Raw genomic sequence first — 23,544 nt, 5'->3', positions numbered from 1 at the left:
AATTTTTCTGAAAATATCATGGCGTCAGTTTTCACTTTATGGTATGTCTAGTTGCTGGGAGAGGTAGAGAGACAGTAGCTCCTTTTAGGAAAAACTCCAGTCCTGAATATCCACCCTGCTTTGCAACCTGACCAAGACATACTTCTATCCCGGTTGCCCTGCCTCTTTTCAAAATTTTATTCCAACCAGTGTTCTAAACAGGGACGCAAGGAGAGGACCACCCATCATGTGATGCAAGACAGACCACCCATCATCAGCTGATGCAGGGACAGAATCATGACGCAGAGAAAGAGAATTACTTGTAAACCTATACGTGGATGGGAAGGTCATCAAGACCCGAGGCTACTCCAGGGACCAGTCTTCCCTCGTTGTGTCAGTTTTTATCTTCATAAAACTCTGTCTCCTGTCTCTACCAGCTGGCTTCCTCACCCTTAGCTCCCACGTGGCAATTTGAACCCAGCTTTGGATGCCCCAGCTTTGACTTAACCTCAGTGTGCCCTTCATTTGACCTCTGCCACTGATGCCTCAGTCCCCCAACTCACCCTTTCCGGCCACCGTAGAGCTTTGGCAGCCTGTAGACTGGCTACCCCAGGTCCTTTGCTTGCTCCTTGGGCTCCAGGAACAAGAGAATTGTGCTGCCACAGCTGCCAGGCGTGTGGTAGAGCATGTTCTCTGAGAGGGGCTGTGCCCTGCAAGTAGAGATCAACCTCTTAATAAGCCATTGGCCGCCATCCCAGATCTGAAAGACATCCCTCCATCCCTCCATGATTCAGCTCCAACTTTCTTTTCTGAACTTCCTTCTAGCCCAAATGAAGCACATGCTGGTCCTTGAGGACCTATCACGGACCAGGGTTCTTGGCCTCCTTAATCAATAGAAATTGATCAGAGGCCAGACAAGAAATTCAGGCAAGGCTTTATTGGGGGCTCCTGCTGCAGCAGGCGGGAGCGAGAACAAGTAACAGGTTCCCGTGTTTGCTTCCTAAGTGCGGGGGCGAGCTGGTTCCTTCTATGGGGTGAGGGTAGGGGCAGGTCCAGGGGTTGGGCTGGAGGGGTGGCTGAGGTGGTCTGCCCACCCCTTTGGTGGTGTTGAGGGCGGTGGGCATGCGCAGTACCCTGCTTTTGCTCCCGGCTCTTCAAAAGTGGCAGCTGGGTTTTTGGTCTTTTTGTATCTTATTGTTCATAATTTGCCCCAGCTGCTCATGCATGCAGTTATTTTTAATCCCTTATAAGTTTCTTTGTATCCTGTTGCTCAAGCAGACATGTTTCCAGGTGCAAGCCCCACAGCAAAGGGTGCCAGGTCCCAGCCTGTCTCAGACCCTCAGCTCTCTCGCCTCTGTGGATTTTCTCCACATATGGGAAACCTGCCACAATCCCCAGCCCCAGCCATTTTTCAAGGCTCATTCTTTCTGTAAAGCTTTCTCTGATCCTGCCTGATTGAAAAAAACCCAAAAAACAAAAAACTACACTCCCCTCTAATCCCGCTAAGCATGTCTCATTGCAATGTGCTGTTGCCACACCCCAGCAGAAGGGGAGCCGATCTCTCTACCCCTTGAATCTTGGGTTTGTTTTGGCCAATGGAATATCAGCAAACATGACATATGGAGGGGCTGGAAAAGTGCTTGTGCATCAGGGCTTTTCCTCTCTCTTGCTGATAGGGACCTTTTTTCCACCAGGAGAGTGAGGCTGGACCACATCTGGAGGACAAGAGGTCCCCTCCATCCCAGCCATCCCAGATGGATAAGCAAGGCCCTCCTAGATCACCTGGCACTGCGGAGCCAGCCCCAGACAGAAGAACCGACCGGCCCATTGCAGAATCATGAGAGGCAACAGGTAGGTGTCCTCTGAGTCACTGAATTTTGGAGCGGTTCGTTATGCAGCAAAACCAAACTGATGTCCCATCCCTCTGCATCCTCCACATTGGAATCGCTCTCCTTTTTTGAAGCCCCATAGTATTTTGTCAGTATCTTTTATTGGACATTTGTCACTTTCTACATTTTCTCATCATCCTTTATGGAAACACTTAACATCAGTGAGAGAATAAATTACTTGAGGGCTGAATTCATGCTTGATTCATTTTTGTATTTCACCCAGCCTCCGCTCCCACAGCATCTAACTAACCCTGACATGGAGCAAACGACCAGCAGTGTTTGTAGGGTGAATCGGTAAAGGAGGGACAGCAGGGAGCCATGAGTGAGAACACAGATTTTAGAATTCCTGGGTGAAAACCCCAGTTCTGCTACTTACTAACGGAGTCTCCCTGGGAAAGTTATTAAGTCATTTTATTTTGCCTCGGTTTCTTCATCTGTAAAGGGGAAAATAGCAGAATCTACATCGTGAGGTTGTTGTAAGGATTAAGCGAATTGGCAGCTGTTATTTGTGAACTAAATAAATGAGAGGCGTCCACTGCTGCTTCTCTAGTCCATCCAGCCAAGGCCACACTCAGTGTCATCTCCATTCTCCACATCCGCCAAAGGCCCTCTTTTTTTAAAAATTAAACAATCAATTAATTGATTTTTAAAACTTGAGATATAATTGACATATAATGTTATATAAGTTTAAGGTGTACAACATGTTGGTTTGATGTACTTATATGTTGAGACATGATTATCACCACAGTGTGATATGTTTCATGTTCGCATCTTAAAATTAGGTAAATGACCTCATCTTTCAAGCTCGAATTCATTTTTAGTTTTAATTTTATTTTATACAAGGTATAGACAGTTCCCTGTTCTCTGCGTTTAGAAGTATAAACAATATAAATCTGTTAATTCTGTACATAATATTTGTAATTATGATGTAACGCTATCCTATCCTTAAAACATTTAAAATAAACCCTTTATGTGCAAAAAAAAAAAAAAAAAAAAAGTCTTGAGCCTCGTCTACTGAGTAACAGAATGTAACTGACGGTCAACTGGTCCAATGAGCCAGCGTAAATAGAGATGGCTGGACTCTGCCCGGGCCCCCCCCCCACCCCCGTGCTTTGGAGCAGAGGGAAATTGAAAAGGAGATCGCCGTTAAAAGCATGGTCTTTGGAGCCATTTGGACCACGATGTGCATCCTTGCTTTATCAGGCACTGCTCAGGGGACCCTGGGAAGACGACCTATCTCTCTGAGTCCCCATTTCTTCATCTTCATTGGATGCACAGCCATCACTCCTCCTCCACGGCCTCCTGTTGTTACTGCTACTTCTCTCTCTGCTACAGTGGCTGTGCCGTCTTGCCTGAAGGAGATGCTCAATGCCAGGGATATCTGCCAAAGGCCCCATTTTAAACTCAACCAGTTAAGGACTGCCTGGAAATACCCTCTTCGTGTCCCGTAGCTTCCGTTTTGCAAGGGCTGTTGAGTTCTGCCTCCATATATGGTGGCCATTTGCACAGCTGTGAGACACCTCCTCCAACAAGTGCCACTTGTTACTCCGCAGTGGTAACAAGCTGTGAGCCTGGACTGGCCACACCAAATGTCAAAGGGGATAGAAGAGAGAGTGGTGCTGGAGAATGTGGCTGCACTGGGCTCTTGATTTCACCTTCCAAATATCCTTTCAATCTGTCCATTCCCACAGCTGCCGCCCTAGTCCAGGCTCCTATCCTGTCTCACCTAGACAGCTGCAAATGCCTCCGTCTTACTTGAGATACCCCGAGAAAGCAGAGCCTAAAAGGACTTCTTTGCGGATTGCTCATTTAGGAGTAATCCCAGGAATCAGAAGGGAGGGGCAGGCAGAGTGGGAGGAGAAGGAACGTCTATATAAGAGTGCGTAAGTGAGGTCGCCGCCGTGGGACCTAAACCCAACCTGGGACCTGAAGAGTGGGTCCTGATTGCCCATGAGGAGCGTTTATCCACCGGCTCCCATTCTCCACTGGCTGAGGGTTGCTCCTGGAAGCACAGACTCTCGTGCACATTCAGATCATTCCTACATGTGCACTAACAGCTTCCCTGGCATCGGTGTCACTGAAGAGGCCCCAGGGAAGGCGGCATTTGAGGTGAAGCCCACCTGGGAGAGTCCGCCATGGCCGTGGCCATGGCTGAATTCAAAGGGGATGCTGAACAGGTGTGGGGCAGGGCAGCTAAGGTTTCCTGTACCATCTCCTAACTGTACAGTCTCTTCCTGTACAGTCTCTACCCTTATCAGTGCTCGCTCTTCTTTGCGCAGGAGCTACAGTGATTATGTTTTCAAAACGTTAAATGGATCTGTCACATATACCCTCTGAACCCCCAGGGCTTAAATCAGGTCTATGGAGAAAGGTCACAATCCTGAGATGGCCTAGGAAGCCCTGCCACCTCTGCCCACTGCTCCTGCCCACCCCCACCTCACTCTCCGGGAATGGGCCACCCTACCTCCTTGCCATCTTGTCCAAAGTGCTGTGCCCACTCTGACCACAGGGCCTTTGCACATGCCGTTCCTTCTTTCACTAGCACACCCCTGTTTGTCCTTCACCTCTCAGCTCAAGCGTTGTTTCTACAGAGGAGCCTTTTGAACCCCATCTCTGGGATGGGCCAGGGTCCTTTGTCAAGCCTGTTGGAGAACCCGACAGTCTCCTTTTAGAGGATCTGGTGGCAGCATTTACCTAGCTGGGGGCAGGGGGACGGTAGCTGGAGGGGAAGTCTGGGAGAACAACTGACTTCTCGCTGCATAGCCTTTGGGACCTTTGGAAATTTATGCCCTGTTCTCATGTTACCAACTAAACTATTAGGTGATTAAACCTAAATCAGAGCAATAAGACAACTGCAAAAATCCTCATTAATTGGCCAACTGATCATCCTGGTTACTGTGTCTGGACGGCTGCTGCTTCGGGACCCTGCCTGTCCCAGGGCCTCCTCTCCCCCTGAGCCCGTTCACTGCCAAGCTGCATCTGAATGCCGTGGGACATGTCTTATTCTCTTCCGGAGATGAGATGGGTCGGGAGAATGTATCTTCCTGGTTCCTTGAGTGTATGTTGTGCCCTTTATTCAAGATTTGTGCTCCCCCGACTTCCTGAAGGGCTTACGCTGGCTGAGAGCCTGGGATGCCGTGTGGGGAGAAATGTTTGAGCATCACACTTCCAGGACTCTCTCCGAGAAGCAGATGGAGATGTTTCAGTCACCTGATTTGAACAGATCACAAAACTTAGGCAATAAGTTTGACTTTTAAACTCTCTGGCAACCAAGGCCGAAAAAAGGGGAGCAAAGTTCTTGGCTTTGGAAAAATTTCATCCAGGAATGTGTCTGAGTTTCAGAGTCTCAGGAAGAGCTGCTAATTTTTGAACTTTCTCTCCAAAGACTCAGACTGCCTTCCCTAAGCACAGGCCCTTCCTTCTTTTTAACGGCTTGATTGAGGTTTAGTTGATACACAATAAACTGCACGTGTTAATGAATACAGTTTGATGAGTTTGGACACGTGAACACCTGCGACGCCATCACCCTGTTTTCAGAGTAATCGACATAGCATCACCTCCGCAGGTGTCCTTGTGTCCCTCTGTTTGATGGTTGTGTAATGTAGTGACAACACTTAACGTGAGACCTACTCTCTTAAGAAATTTTTTTTTTAATTAATTAATTTATTTATTTTTGGCTGTGTTGGGTTTTCGTTTCTGTGCAAGGGCTTTCTCTAGTTGCGGCAAGCGGGGGCCACTCTTCATCGCGGTGCGCGGGCCTCTCACTGTCGTGGCCTCTCTTGTTGCGGAGCACAGGCTCCAGACGCGCAGGCTCAGTGGCTGTGGCTCATGGGCCCAGTTGCTCCGCGGCATGTGGGATCTTCCCGGACCAGGGCTCGAACGCGTGTCCCCTGCATTGGCTGGCAGACTCTCAACCGCTGCACCACCAGGGAAGCCCCAAGAAATTTTTAAGTGTACAACACAGTATTTTTGACTATAAGCCCTACACGGTACAGCAGATCTCCAGAACTAATTCATCTTGCGTAACTAAAACTTTATACCGGGCAGGCACTCCCCACTTCGCCCCTCCCCCCCGCACAGTAACCACTGTTCTACCCTCTGCTTCTACGTCTATTTGAGATTCTCATATAAGGGGCATCATGCGGTATATGCCCTTCTGTGTTTGGCTTTTTTCACCGAGCACACTATCCTCTAGGTTCAACCATGTTGTCACAAATGGCACTCAGTGTCCATCAACAGATGGGTGGGTAAAGAAAACATGAAATGTACATACAGGGGAATATTACTCAGCCTCTAAAAAGAAGGGAAGCAGTACTTCCCTGGTGGTCCAGTGGTTAAGACACCACGCCTCCACTGCAGGGGGCACAGGTTCGATCCCTGGTTGGGGAACTAAGATCCCACGTGCCGCGTGGTGTGGCCAAAAAAGAAAAGAAAGAGAAAAGAAGAAGAAAGAAGGGAAGCAGTCCCTCTCTTCTTCATTCATCCTTTTTTAAAAATTTAATTTACTTTTTATTTTATATTGTAGTATAGTTGATCTTCATGAATCCATGTTTTTAAGCTCTCACCCCTCAAAACATGCCTCCTCTGACTCTCCTGTGCCTCGGTTCTCTCTCTCTCCCCCTTGTCCTCTCCCCACTCTTGCTTCTCCCCCTTGTCTCCCCACCCCCTAACTCTGCCTCCCTGCCCTTTCACACACCCATCCATAAGCTTCCTGTTCCTTCAGTTTTCACCATCTGAAGTGCTTCCTGCAACATGTAAGACTTGAAAGGGAACAGACAGGACTCAGCTGTCACTGAACTTTCCTTCCCTTCCCAGCCCTTTCCCCAAGGGCTTCAGAATATTTCAGGCCCAGTGCAGCTCTCTCCTTCTGTAGATGCACCACTGCCATCCCTCATAATGTTACTGACCAGGGTTCTTGGCTTTCCCCAATCAATAGAAATTGATCAGAGGCCAGACAAGAAATTCAGGCCAGGCTTTATTGGGGGCCCTGCTGCAGCAGCCGGGAGCGAGAACAGACAACAGGTTCCCTTGCTTGCTCGCTCCCTGAGGGGGGAGGGGGGGCGGTTGGCGAGCTGGTTCCTTACATGGGGTGAGGGTAGGGGTGTGTCCAGGGCTCGGGCTGGAGGGGTGGCTTAGGTGTTTTGCCCACCCCCTCTGGGGGTGGTGTGTGCAGAGGGCATGCGCAGTTCACCGCTTTTGCTCCCAACACCCTGTTTTTGCTCCAGGCTCTTCAAAAGTGGCAGTTGGGTTTTTTGGTCTCTTTATATCTTTTAGGTCCAGAATTCGTCCCAACTGCACATGCACGCAGTTATTTTTAGTCCCATAGAGTTTCTGTGTATTTTGTTGCTCCAGGAGAGGTGTGTCCAGGTGCAAACACTGCAGCAAAGGGTCCCAGGTCCCAGCCTGTCTCAATAAGAGCCGGAGAGCAACTTCCCCTTGGGCTTCTTGGGGAAAGGGAGGTATCCACCCCGTCTGCCTCCCCGCTCCCCGCTGTGCTGTCAGGCACCTCCCAGCCAGGTGCACCCGAGGCCCAAAGCCAACACCAAGTTCCCTGCTGGGCCGGGCGAGTGAAGTGTGGCCCCCGCTCTCCTGCACCCTGGCCTCAGACAGCTGCTCCCCACCAGGAACACGTGATTGATGGAACCTCTCCAGAGAAATCCGCCTCGGCCCGCGCTGTAGGCAGAGCTGCTAATGATCACAGTTTAAATGGCTTTGCCAACAACAGAGCACAAAGGTCTTTAAAAGAGAGTCATCCCTTGTCTATCAGAAGAGCAGAGCCAGTTGTTAATACTTTATTACAGTTTATCTCCAGAGATGGGGGTGGAGAAGGGAGGCCTGGGGAGTTATTTCCATGTGTAGATAGACTCAGGCCTGACGTTTGTATGTCACTCGTGGCCAGAGTTCCTTTTTCTTTTTACTCCAGAGAGGAAAAATAAAACTGAATCTGCCCACTTAACAGCTCAAGGCATCTCATGCTGTTCAACAGCAGATGGCACTGGGATGCCTTGGAGCTGTCCTCGTTACCAGGGATCTCTGTGCAATGGGCACAGCCCCAGCAGCCTTTCTGCCCCATGTGGCCAGGCACATGAGCGCTTTTTTGGGATCCTTCCCAAATCAGTCTGGGACCAAAGGATATCAGCTGGTGCCCCCAAATCAAAACACTGTCTTCCACCATTTTTCTTCTCATTTGGATGTCTTTGGAATTTGTGTCTGAGAGGAGCGTCCTGGGACGTTTATAGGTGAGGCTTGTGGTTTGTGAGCTGGGGGAGAGAAGGGGAGAGGAGGAGGAGGGGATGGGGAGAGGTCGAGTGGTGTGAGGAGGAGCTGGTGGTGGTTTAACAGGGTTATTAAGGGTGGAAGTTGTTGGGGGGGTGGGTATCGCTGTGGGCAGAATGCAGCCTTGGAGCCTGGGGACTGGATTAGACAGGCTCCGGGATTGGAGCAGGGGACTCAGGACATTTGAGGTAAAGGTTTTGAACCCATGAAGGCCTTTCTTTGTCTCTGCATCTCATCTCTGCTTGCTTCCTTCATTCCCTTCTGCATTCATGCATCAGAAAATACCAGCATTTTGTATAGCACAGGGAGATCAGCTCGGTGCTTTGTGACCACCTAGAGGGGTGGGATAGGGAGGGTGGGAGGGAGACACAAGAGGGAGGGGATATGGGGATATATGTATACATATAGCTGATTCACTTTGTTATACAGCAGAAACTAACACACCATTGTAAAGCAATTATACTCCAATAAAGATGTTTAAAAAAAAAAAAGTAGCCATGGTGAGGAAAGTTCTCATTTAGTCTTTGTAACCATCTTTAAAAAGAGTAGAGGATGTCCTATTCTATTATTCTATCACGACTGCTTTATAGACATATTTAACAATGTAAAACTTTTAAATTATCTGTTAAATCTTATTTACAGAAAAAAAAAAAAAAAAAAGAAAATACCAGCGTTTGCCAGGTGCCAGCTCCTGGCGACACAGCCGTGTAAAGACAAACGTATTTGTTCTCCTCACAGGGCTTCCATCCTCTTTGCCTCTCTGGGCAAGGCCCTCAGAGGTGAGTCATTCTACTGCGGGAAGCTAACTCCACCCCCGAGGTCTGATGGAGGGGCTCTTGTCCATAAACAGCTGCCATGGGGCACAGCAGGAGGTGGGCAGATGCTGCTGGAGAGGGCACAGCAGCGGCCCTGCCAAAAACAGCCCTTAAATGGAAAACACACAGGCAGCTCATGGCTTATTAAGTGAGGTTGTCTGACAAAGCAGCGGATCTAGCCTGGAGAAGAGAAGGAGGGTGGGCAGGGCACGCTACAGGATCTTCAAGATCTGAAGGATGTCACAGAAGGAAAAAGGTGGGGGCATTTGTAGCGACCCCAGAGAACACAGTTTACAATGCTGGCTGGAAGCTACAGGAAAATTAATGTTGGCTTAATGTAAGGAAAAATTATCTAAAACGTGGATGTGTCTGGAAACACGTGCGCCGCTCCCTTGAGGGGAGGAGGCCGCCCCCGTGGAGAGGGCAGGCAGCCCCCGTGCCTCCTGCTGGTCCTGGCGCAGGAGAGACGCCACACCGCGTGCACAGCCTGTCTGCGCGACGTCCAGCGTCCCGGCTGATTTTATGATTTTGAGATGCTGTGAAACATTGAGCAACTTTATCTTAAACACCGCCACCACTTATTTCTAATTTGAGGGCTCCTTTCACATACAACTTTCTGTGGAGTGGGGAAAAAAGTTTCCAAGGCCTTGCCCGTCTTTGCTCCCTCTGGAAAACCATCGGAGGCACCTTCTCTCTTGAGTGTTTCATCTGGCAAACTCTGGGCAAACAGGGCCCGGTGCCTTATAAACACGGCGAGGTTACACACGCTTCTGCGACCCTGGAAAACACACACTGTCCTTGTCCTGGTTTATGGTTCATTTTCAGATGATGCTCTGAGGTCTTCACTCATTCTTATTTCCTTTTCTCAGGTTGAAGAGGCGGGAGTTAAATGCCGGTGGGTGAGTTGCCACCAGGATCGTGAAAGCTGCCCTCTGAGAAAGGAGCGTCGCTCTGAAGGGAAGCTGACATTCCTGGGGAATTTGGGGCCACGCCTGGGACGGCAGTGCCAGCAGAAGGGCACCTGCCGTGCACAGTGGGTGTGCTGTCTCCCTGGGGTTCGCCGTGGCCGTGCGTCTGACTCTCCCGGGTGGCTTGTCCCCAGGCCTGAGTGCTGGGCTGGATCCTACACGTGGCTGCCGCCACCCGGAACTTGCCTGAGCAGCCCCCCAGGTTCTGGGCCTTTCCTTGTGAGGCAGGGGTGGGCACTGCAGGGAAGGGCAGGGGGTGGGGAGTAACCGTGTGAGCGATCTTGACTCTGGAGTCCGGCGCTGGAGGTCGTTTCAGCTTTGGGTGCCGGGGGTGGGGGGTGTCATGCCAGGGCAGCGTTGCCTTGGTAAAGGCTGCCTCCCTGCCTGGAAGAGACTTGAACCCGCTTGGAGGTTTTCAAAACCAGCCGGGTTGCAGGAAAGGAAGAGGATGTCCTTCCTGTCACCTTGGATTTATCATGTTCTTCCTTCTCATGCACATCATGCCCACGTTGCTAAAACCACTGCATTTTTTCCAGGCAGCATCTCCTTGGTCGAGAGCCCAGGTGCTGTTACAAGCTGCACCCATGCCCTGGTATCCCCGTGACATGGCCTGCCCCCCGGGAAAGGAGAGACACCGGCCCTTCGGAAAGACACGCGGTGATGCCAGAGCCGGAAGCACACAGCAAGGCTGACAGCACCCCCGTCTCCAAATGCAGCTGTTCCCTCACGGCCCCCAGGAAGGAGATCCGGCTCTTGCCTCAGCATCCTGCGTCAGCTTCTAACAGCCCCGTGAGTGGGCGGAATGCTCCAGAAGGAATCCTGTGCCCCGTGGGCCCGCTTTGTGCATCTCCGTCACCGTGGCGTCAGGCTCCTTCTGGCCCTGTTTGACTCAACGTTGATTGCAGCCTTAATACTCAAGTTCTTGATGAAATCCTCTCTTTGACTTCTGCTAACTTATAACACCCCTTCAAAGCCCCTGGCGTCCCAGAGGCACTGGGTTCTGGACCAAACACCAGGCGCCATCCCCCAGTCCCCCAGGTGAGTGTAGCCAGGGCGTCTCTAAAACGCCAAGTGGCCAATCTGCAAGTGGACAGCCGGCCGAGGGTGACCCTGCTGGTGGAGCGGGGCCCGGCAGGCTCGGCCGGTGCAGGGCGTCCCGTTACTCTGCGGCTTGACCTGCCTGGTTCGCCGTCGGCTGAGGCCGGAGCCCAGACGGTAGGCCCGACTCAGCTGTGTCCTCGGGTCCCACACAACATCTTTGTCACGAAGCTTGGCAAGGACTGCTGAGTTCTTCCTTTCTGTTACCCCAGAATCATGCTCTGGGAGGGAAGGTGGTCCGGCCGGCCTGTCTGGAAGACTAGGTTGAGGCTCCTAAGGTGGGATTTCAGCCCCTGTGGGGCTTTGATGTGCAGGGAAAGGAGAGGGGGCTGCTGGCGGTCTCACTGAAGTGCAGAGACCCAAAGCCATACACGGAGCGTGAGGAATCCAGCCCGGGCAGCAGATTCATTAGGCCAGTCTGGGAAGGCTGCTTCAGCCTTGGCGACGGTCGAGCTCCCGGGGGCCGTGACTACACCGCATATTTATTTGAATTCCCTCACGTAACCCAGCACAGAGCTTTGCCCAAGTGGACAGACTAGCTCAGCGGAGCAGGGGGTGCAGCCTGGAGCCTGACTGTCTGGGTTCGGATCCCTGCTCTGTCCTTCAGCCCTGGGACGTGCGGCCGAGTCAACCGCCCTCTGTGGGCCTCGGTGTACTTGTCTGTCCAGTGGAGGCAGCGAGAGCCCCTGCTTCTGAGGCCGTTGCGTTCAGAACAGTGTTTGGCTGACTTGCTCCCACTGTGCAGCGCCCGGCAGGCACTGGGAGAGGAGAGCAGAATCCAGGGGCATCAGACTGGCGGCTGCCCCGGGGCGTAGACGTGGGCCCCTTGTCTCGGGCACTTATCTTTTACCCTGGTGTCTGTCAACTGTTTTACACGTTGGGGACTTTTGGAATTACTCGAATCACCTGACCAAGACAGCCCAGAAGAAACCAGCACGGAGACTGAGACTCCGCGGCGAGGCCGTGAGCAGGGACCACCCGCGGCCTTTCTACGGCCCGCGCTCGGGCTCAAATGTACGGCTCAGCGGTGCCGGGCTCTGGGTTACGCCGCCCGGCTCCCCTTGTGTCCAGAGGTGTGTCAGGAGCGGGGCAGACCCCGGGGCCCCAGCCCAGAATGCCGCTCAGATAAGTCTCCGTGGGAGTTTGTACTTAGCCTCTGGCCTTGCTGGCCCCAGGCTCTGGCCACCTGAGAAAGTGGCCGGAGACGACAGAAAATCACAGGGTAAGTCACAGGCCAGGTGTCCAGGGAGGGGCCTGCGAGGGACCGTCCCGGGAGTCCTGTGCGGGGGAGGACGCCCTAGCAGAGGAGCCCATGCTCAGCTCGGGCCCTCCCCGACCCCTCCTCCCGAAAGCCTCAACCGACAGAAATCGCCCCCAAGGGTGGGCGCCGGCCTCTCTCGCCCCTTCCCCTGCGCTGAGCTCGCTGTCGGGCAGGCGCTGCTTCTGCCAGGCCCCTGGGCTCCCCTGGGCCCCGAGCTGCCCAGAGAAGACGAGCAGGGTGATCACTGGCCCAGCTCTTCGGAACCATTGCGAGGGTGAAGACAGTGAAGCTTGGCAAGAAGCCCACCACCAAATCCCCTCTCCTCTGTGGCACCCCCAGCCCCTGTTCTCTCTTCCTCTCCTCCTCACCTTTCTATCCATCCATAGGCGGCTGAGAGCATCGGCCAGCAGCGCTCCAGTTCCAGAGGCACCGGCTCAGTCCTGTGGATTCGGAGAGTCTGGGTACTGGGGGAAGGGCTAACTGGATTCTGGAAGCCTCTCTCCCCGGGGAGGCGGGGCCAGATTCAGCCAAGGCCCCACCATCTGTGCGAGGAGATGGCGTGCCTTCCCCGAGCTGCCCCCCTGCTCTGTGCAGCAGACGCTTGGCTCTGGCGGCGGATGTGGAAACTGAGGCAGGGCTGAGGGAGGCTGTGGGCAACCCGGCATCCACCCCAGGACCCCCTCAGGCTCTGCGCTCTGGCGAGCTCAGCACTGCGTCTGAAGAAAGTCCTCTGACAAAGAGGACACAAAGGTCCGCAAAGGCAGGACCAGCTGAAGAAGGGTCTGGAACTGGAGGGGCCCTGGGACAGCCAGGGAGGAGGTGACCGGGACAGCTGTGGTCCCTTTTAGTTCCCAGGCTCCACACCACTCCTGAATTCCTCTGGGAAGTGTCAGGGTCCCCGCAGCCGCTGTTTTCCCACTGCTGCACCCCAGGGTCTAGAGCTGTGCCCGGCACATGGTGGCCTCTTGGCAAATCTGCCTCTGCTGGGGATGGGCATCATGGAGAGGGGCAGCAGGGGCTCTCAGGGCTCCAGGGCCCTTTCTGTTTCAGTCTTAGAATGGCCTGGGGGTTGGGGCGGGGGACCAGGGAAGCGAGTGCGGTGTGTCTCCAAGGTTCTCAGCCAGCACCCGCCCCCCGCCATTCCTGCCTGCCTTTACCCCACTGCCACCCCACCGCCCTGCCACCCCATTCCCACAGCTTCCCTCCCCTCCTCCATCCTCTGACGTTAAGATGTTCACATTCGGTCTCACCTCGTTTGTCTTAAGTGTCAAGGTCTTAAGCTAAAGAAATAAATCTCTAAGATGACTGATCTCAGGCATCAACAGGAGAGAGGAAGGCCTGTCTTGGGGAGGGGGTGACAATGGGGACTTCAGGGGCACAGAAAATCCCCATGAGACCCAGCTCCCCGGCTACCAGCCCAGGGGTGCCTTTCTTCTCAACACAGCCCCTCACTGCAGCGAGTCCAGGGGTCAGCGGTCTGCGAGGGCGGCTCCCCGGCTCACCTTTCCAGCTACCTGGGTGTGGCCTGGGGACAGGGAGCCTGGGCTTCCAGAACAGACGATTTCAATTTAAGGCGGCATTTGGGGAGAATACTGTTCCATTTGCTCACTTTTCTTAGTCCTCCCCCCAAAACTTGATTCAGTCAACAGTGGATGAGAAAGGCCTGTTTCTAGCAATGCCACTGTGAGAAAGAGAAAAATCAGCAGCACAAAGCAGGCTGGGTTCTCATCGGGAAGAGGGCACTTGGGGGGGTAAAGAAACAGAGGCCGAGCAAACACGGGGCGACCCTGAGCTCACCGCACTCCCTGGTGGTTGACCTTTCATCCCACGTGGGACCCCAGAAAAGGCACGAGAGCACGGGGAGCCCCAATGATGATTACGCCCAGGGACACATACCTGCTCATTGCGTGGTTTCCATTAAACCGGCCTGATCTCTTTAGGCCTTTGTTTATTTTCATGGCTGATGCAACCCAACCAGACTGATGAGTCTGGATCTTTCTTTTTCTTATGTTGTTTCCTGTTTAGTTGAATGTGTTCAATATTTCTGTGCATATTCATTTCTCATCTGATGCTGCCAAAGAGAACCATGGCCCTTATTTCCTCTCCCAAGGCCATGGTCTGGACACGGTTCATCGTCAAAGGGAGAGAATCTTTGGGAAAGATGAAGGGTTTCGGTCCAGCCTCTACACCCTTTTGGAGTTGGACAAGCTGAGTTTCTAAAGTGAAACTGTTGGCTGGACTCGGAGTCCCAGCCCTGGGCCAGAATGAGATGTTCAGGAAAGGTGTTTCTAGGAGGCATGTTGCTTTGAAAATTTCCAAGTCTGGGCTTGAGGATTTGGGATAAAGTGACCCTCCTACCTTTCTGAGGTTCTCTTTCTGTTGGTTTCCTCGGAGATCCATCTACCAGCCTAGCTCTGGGCCTGGCCAGAACTAATGGCCCTGGGTTTGGAAATATCCCCAAATACAATCTCCTCCAAGGGTTTTACCCTTCACTTGGAACTCCACTGGGCCTTTTAAAGTAGATTGAATCCATATGTTTCTGATTCATTTACACTTAACTCATCAGAATGTTCCCTTTTTTATGAGTGATTTGTTGTCTTAAGATGCCTTTTGTAGTCTTGTTTATAAGCATTTCTTTTACCCTTAGAAACAAGATACCATGTCTTGTTAAAGCATGGGGGTAGGGGCAGTGGTGGTAAAAATATAACTTCAGGTCTGAGTTTTGGTTCGCAAAGGGGAATGCAATGTTTCAGCAGAGCTCTTTGGTTGGTCGAAAGATTTCTCTATTTGCTCAGAGCGTGAGACTGGCAATGGCTGTCCGCACCCCTCCTCCTAGGCTGGAAACTCAGTGAGTGCTTCTCTGAGCAGCAGTGTAACACTAGGCAAATTGCTTCATGTCTTCTCTCCTCAGATCCTTCGTCTGTAAAATGGGGATGCTAATACTCCCTGCCTCACGGGGCTGTTGTGGTAATAATGTGCTGAGGCTGTTACAAAAGCATGAGTCATGCAGAATTAGCTAGAGTTCCTTTATGCAGTGCCAAGCCCGTGCATTGCTCTATCCTTTCCTTCATATGCCACCCCTCTGGTCCACTTAGACTCCAATTAATCCTCCAGGACTGAGTGCAAACATCTCCTGTTCTAAGACCTTCTCTGCTCACCAGCCTTGATCGTCAGTTTCTCCTCCGTGTCCCTGCACACGTCTTACACACTTCTCTGTTGTCAGTCTCCTTGCTTGTTGGCTTTTTTGTTTATATAACCTGACTACCCCCATTTGGAAACTGGCATCTCCTTGAGGGCAGGAAAGTGGTATTCATCTTGGTTTTCCAAAGCCCAGGACAGAGTCTGACCCATAGGAGGTGCTCAACAATAGTTTGAAATTAAGGAGATAAAAACAGAAAAGGGGACACAATGCTGCCCATTCTTTTTGTGCTCAGGATGAATCTGGTTAACTGTACGTGGCTTTATAAGGAAGGAGACTGATGGAGTGATACAGTGACCACAGGGTCTTCAGCATGATGTGGGCTGGGGGTGGCAAGGGAGAGAAAGGGACCAGAGGAGACTTGGGATCTGAACCACAGAGGCAGAGCAAGTTCCATGGAGAAGGTGAAGAGTTCATTTTGGGATGTGTGGAACGCAACACTCAGGTGAAAATATCTTGCAAAATGTGGAAGTGTGGGCTGGGGAAAGTTTGGATCTATAGATGTTGAAACACTGAGGGCACTTCTGAAGTTAGGGTAGGTCATACCACAGGGGAAGCATGGTCTCTTTGAGGCCTTGGAACATAAACTATCAGCCACTAACATTTTTTATTTTTCTAGATATTTAGAGTATAAAGTTAGGTCGTTCATTAGAGGTCTTTCTGTAGCATTTACAGCTATAAATTTCCCTCTTAGCACTTCTTTCACTGCATCCCACAAGTTCTGACATGTTGTGTTTTCATTTTCACTTGTCTCAAGGTATTTTACAGTTTCCCTTGTGCTTTTTTCTTTGACTCATTGGTTGTTGAAGAGTGTGTTGTTTAATTTCCACATATTTGTGGATTTTCCAGTTTCCCTTCTGCTATTGATTTCTAGTTTCATTCCATTGTGGTTGGAAAAGATACTTTGTATGCTTTCAATTTTTAAAAATCTGTTAAGACTTGTTTTGTGGCCTAACATATGGTCTATCCTGGACAATGTTCCATATGCAGTTGAGAGAAATGTGTATTGTGCTGTTGTTGGGTGGAGTGTTCTGAATATGTCCGTTAGGTCCAGCTGGTTCCTAGGTTTGTTCAAGTCTTCCATTTCCTTGTGGATCTTCTGTCTGGTGGTTTTGTCAGTTACGGAAAGGGGATATTGCAGTCTCCTACTATTATACAGTAGTGTTTCTATCAGTGTTTGCTTCATATATTTGGAGCTCTGATTCCTGTTGCATATATGTTTATACTTGTTATAGCTTCTTGGTGAATTGACCCTTTTATCAATATATAATGTCCTTCTTTATCTCTCGTAATAGCTTTAGACTTAAAGTATATTTTGTCTGGTATTTGTATAGCCACCTCAGTTCTCCTTTTGTTACTATTTGCATGGAATGTCTTTTTCCATCTTTCACTTTCAATCTATAGGTGTCCTTAGATCTAAAGTAAGTTTCTTATAGGCAGCATAAAGGTAGATCATGCTTTTTTATCCATTCTGCCAGTGTTTGTCTTTTGATTGCAAATTTTAAACTATTTACATTTAAAGTAATTAGTAATAAGGAAAGACTTATGCCATTTTGTTAGTTTTCTGTATGTCTTATAGCCTTTTTTCCCTCATATCCTCTATTACTGCCTTCCTTTGTGTTTAGTTGTGGGTTTTTTTGTTTTTTGTTTTTGTTTGTTTGTTTTTTGTAGTGACATGTTTTGATTTCCTTCCTATTTCCTTTTGTGTATATTCTATGTGTGTTTTCTTGGTGGTTATCATGGGGATTATATATAACCATCCTAAAGTTATAACAATCTATTTTGAATTGATACCAACTTAACTTCAATTACATACAAAAACTCTACTCCTTTACAATTCCATTTGACCCCAACTTTATGTTATTGATGCCACAAATTACATCTTTATATCTTGTATACCAATGAACATAGATTTATAATTATTTTTATGCATTTCTCTTTTAAATTCTGTTGAAAATAAAAAGTGAAATTATAAAGCAAAATTAGAATAGTACTCACTTTTATATTTGTCCATGTATTTACCTTTACCAGAGGTCTGTATCTTCCTAGGGCTGTGAGTAGCATTATAGCATCCTTGCATTTCAACCTGAAGGAGTCCCTGCAGCGTTTCTTGTAGGGCACAACCAGTGGTAATGAATTCCCTGTTTTTGCTTATCTGGGAGTATCTTAACTTCTCCCTCATTTTTGAAGGACAGTGTTGCTGAATATAGAACTCTCACCTGACAATTTTTTCTTTCAGCACGTTAAATATATCATCCCATTGCCTTCTGTCCTCTGAGTTTTCCAATAAGAAATTTGGCTGATAATCTTACAGAGTATCCTTTGTACACGGTGAGTAACTTTCCTCTTGCTGCTTCAAGATTTTTCTCTTTGTCTTTCAACAGATTAATTATAATGTGTCTCAGTGTGGGTCTTTTTGGTTTTATCCTACTTGGAACTCATCGAGTTTTTTGAATTCATAGATTCATGTCTTTCCTTAAATTTGAGAAGTTTTCAGCCATTATTTCATCAAATAAGCTCTCTGATCCTTTTTCTCTTCTCCTTCTGGGACTTCCATAATGCATATATTGGTCTGCTTGATGAGGTTTTGTAAGTCCTGTAGGTTCTGTTCACTTTTCTTTATTCTTTTTTCTTTCTGCTCCTCAGACTTAATAATTGCAAATGTCCTGTCTTTGGGTTCATTGATTTTTTTTCTTTTTCCTGTTCAAGTCTGTTGTTGAGCCCCTCTAGTTAATTTTTCAGTTTAGTTACAGATATCCCACACTTTTTGAAAGTTTGCTTCATGCCACTTCACTTTTACAAAAGACCTACATTAGTAACTGTTTTTACTAACCAAAATAGATCAGAAGAAAAAAGTGAAAATAGCATTAAGCATTTGTTTTGCAGTGAGCCATTTTAGAGACAGTACTTCCTCAGGAACTAGACTCAGTATCTCAGCATCAAGTCACCATAGTTTTGAACTCCATCTGTGAGCATCTATGCTTTATCCTGATTTATGTTGTGCATCCATTAACTAGATGTATCCTAAGATAATTTCTTCTTTACTTTATGCTATTTTGGCTTACAAAAAGTTTCACAGAAATGCTATACTTTCAGAGAGTGGGAAAAACCTTATTGTACTTTTCAGTTTCAGAATTTCTGTTTGGTTCCTTTAGGTAATTTCTATCTCTATTCTCATTTTGTTTGTATATTGTTTCCTGATTCCTTTCAGTTCTTTGCCCATGCTTTCCTTTAGCTCTTTAAGAATATTTTAGATGACTGTTTTCTCACAAAGAACAGATTGATGGTTGTCAGGGGCAATGGAGAAATGGGTAAAGGTGGTCAAATGTACTTCTAGTTATAAAATAAGTCCTGATGATGTAATGTACAACATGGTGACTAGAGTTAATAATAATGTATAGTATATTTGAAAGTTAAGATCTTAAAAGTTCTCACAAGAAAAATAATATAACTCTGTCTGGTGATGGATGTTAACTAGAGTTACTGTGGTGGTGATTTTGCAGTATATACATATATCAAATCATTATGTTGTACACCTGAAACTAATATACTGTTATATGTCAATCATGTCTCAATAGCAAATCAAATCAAATCTTTGGTACACACATTGAATTTCCTTACTAAAATCTGAGAAATTCTGAATTCCAAAACACAGTTGGTTCCAAGAATCAGATAAAAGATGTGGATATGTGTTAAAAGCAGTTGTCTCTGAGTACTGGGACATATACTTTGTTTATTTATACTTTTTTGCACTTTCAATACTTTCTATACAGTACATATATTATTTTTAAAATTATAAAAATATCTTAACAAAGTACATATTCATTGCAGATATCACAGGACATCTGCTACCCATATTCTTTTAACAATTAATCCAGTTAGTTTCTTTAATCTTGAAAGGAATAAAATACAGTTCTCCAAAAATTATAGAATAATCAGGCTTTTCACCAGCAGGAACTTTCTTCCACTTTAATTATTCCAGATAAGGATGGAGTATTGCCTCTGAATTTTTCTCCCACAGCCATTTATTTCCTTTAAGGAATAACTGGAAGCCAGCAGGCTTGTTTTAGAAGGAATTCACATGTCAGGTGACAGTGCTTTTCAAACTTTTCTGCCAAACGGAATAGAATGAACAGGTATTCCCAGGGGCTTAAGAGCACAAACCCTGTCTGCTCCGTTCTCTTCTGTAACCTAGTTGTTACAGAACCTGGCAGGAGTGAGCAAATGGGTGAAAAAATGAATAAGCCAATAACTAATTTTCTCTATAGAGCATTGTGTAAAAATAATTCTACTTGCCGTACTTTAAGGATCAAAGAAACTCCTCATAGAAACACATAGCTTATTTACATGTCTCTTTGGAAGTTAATCAGTAACTCCTAGAACCAGTAATTTTCTCAGTGGTCAACCTAGTTAAAAAAAAAAAAAAAAGACAATTGTTTGAAGTCTTTGTCTTGTATCCAATGTTTGTATTTCTTCAGGGATGGTTTCTGCCATTTAATTTTTTTCCTTTGAATGGGCCATGTTTTACCGTTTCTTACATGTTTTATTGTATGCTTGTGATTTTCTTTTGTTGAAAACTGAGCATTTGAAAAAACAACTACCCCTCCCAGTGCAGACTGGCTCTGGGCTGGGGAAATCCTTAAGTAATTAGACAGGCATGTCCTGAGCCTCTGGATCAGCTCACAGAGAAAGCTTAGGGCCTTCTCAGGGCTTTTCTGAGCATGTGTCTTGCATGGGCCTGTGTGTGGCTTTTCAATTACCCCATATACACAGTTGCTTATAAATGTCTTAACTGCACAGAGTCTCACCTCAGTTTCTCCTTGGGGCCTTAGATGGTTTACTGTGTGTCTCCACCCATAATCCTTTGTCCCAGACACCTGCAGGTCTGTAGTTTCCCTGCAGCTTTCCTGAGCAGTGCCAGGTGCTTCACTCTGCCTCAGATCTGAATCAGGTGAAACAGAGACCAGTCCTTCAGGCAGCCCCCAGACAGGTTATAACATTGCAAATCTGCTCTGCTCCCTCCTGTTCAAAGGAGGGGACTGGGAACAGCTGTGTCCTCCAAACCAAGAGCACGCTACACCAGGGAGAGGGCGGGGAAAGGGCAAGCAAAAATACCACGGAATTTCCTACTGTTTTGGGTGTGGCAATTTCTTTGAGTGTGGCACTTTTTTTTTTTTAAACATCTTTATTGGAGTATTATTGCTTTACAATGGTGTGTTAGTTTCTGCTTTATAACAAAGTGAATCAGCTATACATATACATATATCCCCATATCTCCTCCCTCTTGCGTCTCCCTCCCTCCCACCCTCCCTATCCCACCCCTCTAGGTGGTCACAAAGCACCGAGCTGATCTCCCTGTGCTATGCGGCTGCTTCCCACTAGCTATCTATTTTACATTTGGTAGTGTATATATGTCCATGCCACTCTCTCACTTCGTCCCAGTTTACCCTTCCCCCTCCCCGTGTCCTCAAGTCCATTCTCTACGTCTGCGTCTTTATTCCTGTCCTGCCCCTAAGTTCTTCAGAACGATTTTTGTTTTTTGTTTTTTTTTTAGATTCCATATATATGTGTTAGCATACAGTATTTGTTTTTCTCTTGGTTACTGTAGACCTTGGATTGTTTTTCCATAACTCATATAAGGTTATTTTATCCAATTTTTGGTGGGTTTTTTTGATGTCTCCGTGAGGAAATAAGGGAGTTTCCTAGTCTGCCATTTATTTTGCTGGTGTTTCTCTCCATTATCATTTTTATGACTCCTTTTCACCCCCTGGCTGACGCATATCCCTGACAGACCAAAAGGAAGGCAGATGAGGGTCACGTGTGATACCAGATGAGTTTCTCCCATGGGTAGTATCTCTGCTACTTAGGAGCAACAAGCTATGAGAAACAGAGGCCTTGGGAAGGCTAGCTCTTCCCATCCCAACCACTATTCCCAAATATCAAACAACTCTATCCTGGTATAACTGGACCAGGTGGTGATTTTTCCATGGTTGATCCAATGTGTGTCTCATTTTAGACAAGCAGCTCTGAAAAGACTCAGTTTCCCTGAAAGCAAAGCTGGACACAGGTGCATCCACATAAATAGTTTATTTGGGAGGTGATTCCAAGTTGCAGGAATGAGGATGGGAGAGGGTGATAAACAGAAGAAGAAAAAGCCAATATGAGAAAGTTCTGTGGCCACTGGGGGCTCAATTTTGTTGGACTTCCCAAGAAGTAGACAGAGCCATTCATCCCCAGGAATTGCCCACAGGAAGGCTGGGGAGCCAGAGTACTTATTAATTGTAAAAAGTTGTTCTTGGGGACACTAAATCTTTCCTCTGAGCTACTTATCCTGAATTACCTGGGCTCCCGTCTATTTCTGAGGTATTACCCAGCACGTAAGGCAGCAGCGGACTCTGCCATTGGTCAAGGGTGTGTGTGAGTTGGCTCAAGTGGTACTCTGTGAAAACTGAGGATGCTGATGGGGGTTGGGCAGGGTCAAAGGTGTCTGCAACATGGCAGTCACGCTACAGCCTCATAAGTATGTATGTTTGTTGTTCTGTCAAGCAGAACTCAGCAGTGTAAATGCAGCATCTCATTTCTCCTCTTGCTCCTTGCTCTTTCCCTTCTCTCCTTTATCCTTGTCAAATTTCACCCGTTAAAAAAGGTGTCAGTACCATAATATAGAGAAGTGAATCCTATGCTTTTCCAAGCCACTGGTGATATACAAGTTTTCCCTTTGTTTTCGTAGTTTCCTAGTGGCTGGTAATCAGAGATATACATCTCAATCCCAGAGGAAAGTCCTTAGCGTATTCTTGGACTTTCCAAGGTGACTTTCTGGGTGTTGAGGAAACAGGGGATCAGGGGTTCCCCAACAGCTATGGGTCTGACTAGTGACCCTGCACTGGTCTGTACTGGCTTCTATATGGCAAATGCAGCACAAAGGAGGTGCCCGACAACCCTGCGTGTGATCTGCAGCCATTCATTCTCTTCTCCCTTAGGATTTCTTTTGGCTGAACAGCAGGCTCTCTGGCCTCTGCAACTAGAGAACATCACTAACATAACAAACGCTGGGCAGCTGCTGGGAGCTGGAGATGGTTCATGAGGAAGAGCTGCGTGAGGCTTGACCCTCAGGGAGAAGCAACACCAAATCCCACCACCACAGGCTGCTTTCCATTTGGATTTAGTGCAAATGAGGCATAATAACAATTAGGTGTATTTGGAGGGGAAGGAAATTAAAAAGGCATTTCATTTGGAGTAAGGAGAGTGGGTAAAGAGAGAAGAAATTCTATGAATGACAGCAGACAGAACCTTTTCTAGACCTGCCAGAGGTATAAACCATTATGAATCATTAGTTTTATGAGAGTAGGAACTTTCACTCTTACTTATGTGATTCTGTACTAAATAATCCACGACTAGAACCCAAAACACCCTGTGGTTGCACAAGTGTGGCTGTGTGAAAGGAGAGGGTTAGGAGGAGAGGCTCTGTTCTTGAGACAACTGGGGACACTGGGTCAGAGAGTCTGGGATGGTTCCTGGAGTTGGATATTTAGTGGTAAATATCTAGGCTAAGATGTTCTGGGAAAGGTTGTCAAGACGTGGGGCTTTAAATCTTGGGAGAAGATTTTTTTTTGTAAGTTCATTTGAAATTCCCTAGAAACTGCTTATTTCACGATAATAAAAGGAACAAAAATAATCTACGTGAAAACATTAATCATAGGAGGTTGAAAAGGCAAACACACTGTGTCTGTAGACAACTGCAAATAAATTTTGGTTGCCTTCCTTAAGCAATGCCAGCTGTGGGTTTGCTTTCGCAAACCAAGATGGACTCTGAGGAGAAAGGAGAGGTAAGGGTTTCTCCACCAAAGACCCTACGTGTGTTTGGGGTAAGACAACTATATTCTATTACTTTCCTCCTCGAATCACTATTGTAATTTGAGGCTTACAGTAGTGGTGTAATGAATGTTTGTTTGTTCAACTAAATATCTCAATAGCCCAAAGTCTACTTGGATTAAGCAAATTAAAATGACTGAAGTTGAATTCTGTGACTTTACTAAGCTTTCCCACCCATTGTGTTCAG

General features: G+C 47.7%; 1 long non-coding RNA gene across 1 annotated transcript; it reads left to right on the top strand.

Annotated features, from left to right (window-relative positions):
• The first annotated feature begins 205 nt into the window (after positions 1 to 205).
• On the top strand, positions 206 to 10,100 carry LOC132369542 (uncharacterized). The gene is made up of 3 exons (XR_009504441.1): positions 206 to 372; positions 1,674 to 1,830; positions 9,829 to 10,100. It is a non-coding gene; the product is annotated as an uncharacterized LOC132369542 (long non-coding RNA).
• Positions 10,101 to 23,544: the final 13,444 nt, after the last annotated feature.

Source organism: Balaenoptera ricei, chromosome 8 (genome assembly GCF_028023285.1).
Source record: "Balaenoptera ricei isolate mBalRic1 chromosome 8, mBalRic1.hap2, whole genome shotgun sequence".
NCBI classification, from domain to species: Eukaryota; Metazoa; Chordata; class Mammalia; order Artiodactyla; family Balaenopteridae; genus Balaenoptera; species Balaenoptera ricei.
The sequence above is the reverse complement of the archived record's forward strand: the minus strand, read 5'-3'. Positions and strand labels throughout refer to the sequence as shown.